The sequence below is a fragment of the Haliotis rubra genome, unplaced genomic scaffold (genome assembly GCF_003918875.1).
Source record: "Haliotis rubra isolate DU_JTF1 unplaced genomic scaffold, ASM391887v1 Scf1270, whole genome shotgun sequence".
In the NCBI taxonomy this organism is placed as follows: Eukaryota; Metazoa; Mollusca; class Gastropoda; order Lepetellida; family Haliotidae; genus Haliotis; species Haliotis rubra.
The window spans coordinates 41,230-49,887 of record NW_025765193.1 but is presented as its reverse complement, the minus strand read 5'-3'; positions in this window follow the sequence as shown (position 1 = coordinate 49,887).

Sequence of the window (8,658 nt, the reverse complement as noted above, 5' to 3'; positions counted from 1 at the left end):
TGGATAGTGTTTTCAAATTCACGTTTCGCGAAGGCCGGTATTGAGACGCACGTATATTACATCACGTATATTTTATTCAGCTGTGACAAATACATCACTGAATCCCTCATACATTTTAGTATTAAATGAGAAATGGTCTTTGTCACTAAAACCAAGTGTCTAGATGATATGAAACGAACGCTGTGCGCGAAAGACAGCACTTTTTGAAATGTAAACAAAGAAACATTGAGACTTTACACTGTGTACTGCATTTTCTCAAATTTCAGACACCCATTCGTCTATTCGTAGCATGCATAGGCTCAATACTTTTAGAACATACATGGAAATAGTATCGTAGCAAGAAATAGCAAATTAATAATAGATACAATACAGTAATGTGATATGTTTATACGAAATTGTCAAAGTTTCTGTGCAGCGTGACGCCATGACTGACGGAAAATGTCGCAGAACAACAACGGTAATACTCGGCATATCTTGCTTCTTCTGTTACTTACAATAATAACGATAAAACATGTAACAATACACAGATAGTCAGTTCATTCTGATTACTCACATCACACATTTATACACAAACGAATCTAGAATCAAGGGAACGGTTCTCGCAAAATCCTGTCTACCCACGTCAGCGAAGCCGCCATTTTGTAAGAAATCGGTCAACGATAGTGATGTCATAAGCGTCAACATTGTTGTTACATATTTGGCAATTTCTTTGAGGTGAAGGTCGGTTGAATAAGAGTACACACAATCGCCATGTCCCAACGATTACACTTTCAGTGTTGTAATAATATCTATTTTGTGTATCGTTCAGATATTTCTTCATAAAAATAATGTCATTATCTACATTTAGCTTTATTCCATATCATGTCCGTGAATAAAAGGTAAACGGTTTTTATTCTTTCACGGGTTTTGTTTGTTTGAATAATATTTACATAGGAACCTGACATAATGAGTGTAGTGGACCATATTTTAAACCATTAAACAAGTATTAGAAGAACAAACGTAGGCGTAACTGCAACATGTACTTAAATAGTTCCTACCATGTGCAATATTCGCCATTCGGACCAATATTACAGTTGTATATGAACAGGTTAATGAACAGCGATTTAACTTTCATGACCCCGAGGCCAGGTGTTGTGAAATATTCTTTTTAATTTACGTCAAATTGATGTCAAACAGGTGCGCGTGTTGTTCATATTAAGAAACACTGTCAAACCATCTAATTATGGATCTATTCAGGACATTATTTAAATGTTAAAATCAGCCATTTTAAGTTCTGTCGAAAGTGTGCTAAATTTGGACATTGAAACTGAAACCTTTTATACAATTCATGGAAATTAGTTGAGATATATACTAATCAGCATACCAATGTCATCTTTTTCAAACTACATAAAACAAGCAATGACGTCAACTCCAATGTTGTAGTCTTTTCAGTAATTTCGCTACATTAGTCAAAATACATCTACACAGGAGAATATGTGAAACTAAGAACTAATTTACATATCGGATAGGGCCATCCAAATCGCTTTCACGTGTTTTCTCATGAAGTATATTGTCATCTTTTCTTATTAATTGTGAAACTACCAAAACGTAGTCAAAATACATGGACACAAACAGGAGAATATGTGAATCCAAGAACTAATTTACATATCGGATAGGGCCATCCAAATCTCTTTTACGTGCTTTCTCATGAAGTATATTGTCATCTTTTCTTATAAATTGTGAAACTACCAAAACGTATCCGCTGATATTGGGGAACTTTGTATTGGAATAGTTTGGTTCACTGTGAACAAAATATAAGGAAAATATAGCGTCCGTATCCACAACAAGTTATGTTGACCTAGTATTAAGCATAGCGGAGTTATGCCCCCTTATCTTTATACGTGCATGACCTATCTGTCGTCGTTTGACGTCATACAAGAAAATCCATTTTCGACATTTACTGCGAGTCATTTTTAATGTTGAGCGTATAACGTTATGCAGAAGCAAATAAACCCATTTCATATACATGTATATAGTTCAGATATCAGGCTGTATTTTCTTCGCTTACACTTTCCGTATAGATGCCAAATTAAAAAAATCATAGCATATAGTTCTTTTATCGGTGCACGATAAAAAGCGAAGAAATGTACTGTTTTTTAACGCATACAATTTTTTGGGACATTATTTAGCAGTGTCTATTTCGCAAACCGCCGAGGTATTTGCATTTATTTTTTTACCAACGGATAGGAAATTTAATATTCCACATTTCCGTGTAATTGTATAGCCGTACGCTGATCCAGGACCACGCGAGCGCAAATCTCGCAAAACGTTCACTTTTCAAACCTTTTGAAAATGTGCGCCTGAAAAAAACTCGGCATCAAAAAGGGCTTAAGACTGGTAGGTTGCAGTCTCAGGATTTAAGACAAAAATTGATCTCAGTCTTAACTTTTAAGACTAAAAAATGTACGTGAGCCCCGTTTTAAGACAATATTTTGGACTTAAGATCAAAATTACATACTTAAGCCATTTTTAAACTTAAGTCACTTTCATGACCCCGGGGCCAGGTCACTTGGACAGAAGTCACTGTTGATAAGGACGCTTTATTGTCGTGAGGTTTCGTTCACAATAAACCAGACTATTCCAATACAGAGATCCACTTTGTAACCGGATACGTTTTGGTGGTATCACACATTACAAGAAATGTTGAAATAACACAACATGTGAAATCACGTAACAACAAAATGGATGGCGTAGATCCCATATCTACTTCAGTTCTTAGATTCCCATATTCCACTGTTTGTGTAGATGCATTTTGAGTATTTACTCCCAAGTATATACTCCAAACCGTTGTGTTCCTCATAATAAAGAAGTTGACACCCATAAAGCTCTCCTCATGTGTATAACGTCTAGATTTTCATCAAAGACCTGAAGGCAAAATAACATAATGAAATTAGCTTCGTGAAACATATCTGAACACTACACAAAGTATACATCATCATACTTACACTGTAAGTAGTTTGATAGTGTGACTCTGTTTACTCTTTTTCAACCGACTTTCATCTTAAGCAAATTGCCAAATATGTACAACAATGTTGACATACGACATCACTACTGTTCACAGATGCTTGCCATTTGTTTCTGTTGTTTTTGTTGTTTGTTTTTTTATTGCAACAAAGAGAGGTAAGAAAGGCCAATGATTCCGTTGTTGCCTCGTTGATTTTGCGTCAGTCGTGGCAATTTCGTTTTAATTCTCCAAGTCATTGGATGTCTGTCAATATTAGAAAATGTTACACAGTGTAAAAACTTGATTGTTCTGTGTCTACATGTCAAACAAGCGCAGTCTTACGAGCTCAGTATTCGTTTTCACACCAAATATATTTCGTTTGATAGCGCCTCAACACTTGGTATTGGTGACAAAGACCATTTGTAATTTGATCCTAAAATGCACGGGGAATTCAATGATATATTTGTCGCAGCTGAATGTGAAATATACGTCTCGTAATGGTCGTCTCATGACCGGCCTTTGCAAACGTGATTTGGTAAACACTATTCCAGTATGTCGGAAAGCTCACATCGGCGTTTGGGCTTCTCTATGTTCCACTCCATCCAATTCTAGGTTTATTTCAGAATTACCATTGATGATATAATGAACATGGATATAAGTCATCACTAATATGCTACTTTTTTAAATTCTTCCGACTTATGATCCGATTTTAACGTTTGGCAACATACAGAAAACAACTCCGTCAATGGGGGTTTCGCAAAATGTCAAAAATGGCGAAATTTACAATGCATATGACTTTGAAAAAGTCATTTTCAGCACTTTTGCTTTGCCGATGATGAGCAAGTTTAGGTAAAAATGGAAAACATTCAGACAAATAACAATACACACATCATTCACTCATATACTGAACATCATTGAAAACGCACCACTTATAAAAGTTCAGTTTATTGAAAGCACGTGTAAGGAATTGATATTTTTTGAGTGGATAATAACAGATGGACAAATCGAAAAGTCAATATCGTGTGTGAGCGCCATTTGCATTAAAACATGCAGTTCAACGTCTCCTCTTTGAGTCAATAAGCGTCTACATAGAGTTCTTGAGGATGACATACCACTTCTGCAGCAGTGCAGCCTCAAGTTCCCGGATGTTTCGCATCTGTTGCCGCCGCGAAAGACTTTGACCAATTTCGTCCCACAAGTGCTCCATGGGAGATACATATGGCGACTGTGCTGGCCAATGAATAACCTGGATGTGTTGCTGGGCCAGATACTGCATGGAAAGTCTTGTTGTGTGTGCCCGTGCGTTGTCCTGTTGAAAAATATGGCCATCTTGGTGGTGATTGAAGACAGATACGATGTGATTCTGAAGAATCTGCTCACCGTAACAAATGGCATTAACTCTTCCTTGACAGACATGAAGGCAGTGTCATGATTGTAATTTATTCCACGCTGACCATGACACTCCCACCACCCAAAGATCTCTCTGAACCACACACTTATCAGCATAACGTTCACCACGTCTACGCCAAACACGTAATCGGCCGTCAGCATTACGTAGATGAAGACGTGATTCGTCAGTGACTACCACACCACGTCATTGTTGCAACCTTCACTGAAAATGCCTGCTAGCCCATTGTATACGCTCATTACGGTGTCTGTCAGTCAGAATTGGTCCAACGTAAGGACGTCGAGCATGGGGCCCTGTAGTGTGTAGACGGCGTCTCATGGAGTCAGCGCTGATGACACCCACGTCAACCTTGAACTAGTGCAGCGGTCCTGGCAGTCGGCAGTGTTCCATCACTGATATGGACAAGGTCAATATAGCGATCTTGATGGAGCGTCATAACAGGTTGTTGCCAAGGTCATTGAAGGTCAAGGGTGCTGCCTGTCTACTGATGTCGTCTATGGAGCCTAACGATGGTGGAGTGGCCAAGTCCAAGTTGTCGAGCAATATCCCTGCTGCTGGAGCCAACCTGAATCATGCTTAGTGCACGATCTCTTTCGTGAGGTGTTAACCTCGGTATCTCTGTCCTCGTTTCACAATCGTTAGTGAAGCAACGAGAATCGGTTCTCATACATCTGCTTTTAATGTCACAGTCAGTATAATTTCAGAATGAAATTCGCGCTTTGTTTCATGGCATGGCTGCATGTTGATGCATTTTGCAATTAAGAGTCATTCTATGGACAGGAATTTGTTTCTAAAGCATTTTTTTCAGCTGGACATGACCTTCGACTTCATGTTAGTTATATTCATTGATCATTGTCATGCTGAAATCCATCTTGATTAAAATATGGACAATTTTAGACTGGTGCGTTTTCAATGATGTCCAGTTTATAATCTTCACATCAACGAGTGTACAGTTAACAAAATTCAAAGTACAACCATGTTTAAAGTGAGGAATTGTTCGCCTTTATGTTGTTTGATCGACATATAACAATGGTCGGTGTCCTCCCATTACGCAGACACCCAGTTCGCAGACACCTTAAAACAACAACATTTACGGTTCAGTGAACAGATTATCTACTGCCTGTTACCTACACATTATAATGGAATAGTCCAAATAAAAGCACAGGAAAAAACTGAAGCTATAATATTTATTTGGAAAGATGGACGAAAAAACAGTAATTTGAATTTGTATTGCTCAATATAAAACAGTTTATTTTCATAAACACTTCGGTTTAACCTTCTAGTCTAACGGGAGTCGGCATCATCATATTGAAAACATTAGCTTAGCTATTAGATATTGCGACACTGTTGTATCATATAAATCAATTAAAGACAAATGTGAACCTAAATATTATTCCTATGGAATAAAGAAGTGATATGTTTTGCACACAATATTAAGATATATATATATAAGTAATTACACCTTATTTAGAATATATTTAAAATATGACACATCATGTCAATGCGGCCATGGATGTGAGAATGTTTTTCATTACTTCCTTGAATGTCCATTCTATACTACTCAAAGACATAAACTGTTAAAATCTTTAGAAAGTATTATTAAAATTAGAACACTGATTGCTATTTATCGTGTCTTACATGGCAATGCATCTGTCTCATTTACTGCAAATCAGAATGTTTTCAAATATGTACATATCTATATCTCACCAACAAAACATTTTCTCTGTTAACTTCTGTTGTACATATGCTATTATCTGCAAGGGGCTTTTCTATCAATAAACACAATTAAACCTCTCAGTGACAAACCTCTTTTCATATTCGATAGTAATTGACGGTAAAAACAATTTTGAGAAGAGAAATCATTTATCATTTAATCACAACAAAGTTCTGTTTCTCCACAATCAAACTTCTCAGTTACGAACCTGTTTCAGGCTCACCCTGCTCTACTCACTTGACAGTGGACTGTTCCATTATACACGTAGGTAATGAACCTTCTTGTTCAGTGTCTGTCAAATGGGTGTCTGTCAATTGGCAGATAACCCAATGGTCCAAATAAATCGCAAGGTGCACGTTAATATTAAACGTTTTACGTTTATCAGGTTCCATGCTGTATCACCTATTCCGTATTACTCTGCAAAATATAGAAACTCAAAAGTAAAAACGTTGGAAAGATATGACAATGTTTTGCTAATTTCATACAAAATGACAAGCACAATATTATTGGGGAAATTAACTTACATCGTTGTGGCATAAGAGGTAGTATAACGGGTTTATGATAGCTCTAAATTTAACAGGGGCGGTTGGGTAGCCTTGTGGTTAAAGCCTTTGCTCGCCACGTCGAAAGCCCAGGTTCGATTCACCATATGGGTACAATGTGTGAAGGCCATTAATGGTGTCCCCCGCCGCGATATTGTTGGAATATTGCTAAAAGCCGTGTAAAACTAAGCTCATTATTTATACAATTCCGTCAGTTTAAACCACAGGAACTATATCTTCAGCAACAATACAGTAAAGTTCGTAACAACATATACATCAACTTGTAATTGCTACATAGTGCATACATTCATTCAAGTTGATATCAGATACAAAGTGGATACATTCATTCAAGTTGATACTAGCTACATAGTGCATACATTCATTCAAGTTGCTATCAGCTACATAGTGCATACACTCATTCAAGATGATACCAACTACATAGTGCATACATTCATTCAAGTTGATACCAGCTACATAGTGCATGCATTCATTCAAGTTGATACCAACTACATAGTGCATACATTCATTCAAGTTGATACCAGCTACATAGTGCATACATTCATTCAAGTTGATACCAGCTACATAGAGCATACATTCATTCAAGTAGATACCAGCTACATAGTGCATACATTTTTCAAGTTGATATCAGCTACATAGTGGATACATTCATTCAAGTTGATATCAGCTGCATAGTGCATATATTCATTCAAGCTGATACCAGCTACATAGTGCATACATTCATTCAAGTTGATACCAGCTACATAGTGGATACATTCATTCAAGTTGATACCAGCTACATAGTGCATACATTCATTCAAGTTGATACCAGCTACATAGTGCATACATTCATTCAAGTTGATACCAGCTACATAGTGGATACATTCACTCAAGTTGATATCAGCTACATAGTGGATACATTCATTCAAGTTGATATCAGCTACATAGTGCATACTTTCATTCAAGTTGATATCAGCTATATAGTGCATACATTCATTCAAGTTGATACCAGCTACATAGCGGATACATTCATTCAAGTTGATATCAGCTACATAGTGCATATATTCATACAAGCTGATACCAGCTACATAGTGCATACATTCATTCAAGTTGATACCAGCTACATAGTACATACATTCATTCAAGCTGATATCAGCTACATAGTGCATACATTCATTCAAGTTGATACCAGTTACTTAGTGCATACATTCATTCAAGTTGATACCAGCTACATAGTGGATACATTCATTCAAGCTGATATCAGCTACATAGTGCATACATTCATTCAAGCTGATATCAGCTACATAGTGGATACATTCATTCAAATTGATACCAGCTACACAGTTCATACATTCATTCAAGCTGATACCAGCTACATAGTGCATACATTCATTCAAGTTGATACCAGTTACTTAGTGCATACATTCATTCAAGTTGATACCAGCTACATAGTGCATACATTCATTCAAGCTGATATCAGCTACATAGTGCATACATTCATTCAAGCTGATACCAGCTACATAGTGCATACATTCATTCAAATTGATACCAGCTACACAGTTCATACATTCATTCAAGCTGATACCAGCTACATAGTGGATACATTCATTCAAGTTGATACCAGCTACATAGTGCATACATTCATTCAAGCTGATACCAGCTACATAGTGCATACATTCATTTAAGCTGATACCAGCTACATAGTGGATACATTCATTCAAGTTGATACCAGCTACATAGTGCATACCTTCATTCAAGTTGATACCAGCTACATAGTGCATACATTCATTCAAGTTGATACCAGCTACATAGTGCATACATTCATTCAAGTTGATACCAGCTTCCTACTGGATACGTTAATTCAAGTTGATATCAGCTACATAGTGGATACATTCATTCAAGTTGATATCAGCTACATAGTGGATACATTCATTCAAGATGATATCAGCTACATAGTGCATTCATTCATTCAAGTTGATACCAGCTATATGGTGCATACATTCATTGAAGTTGA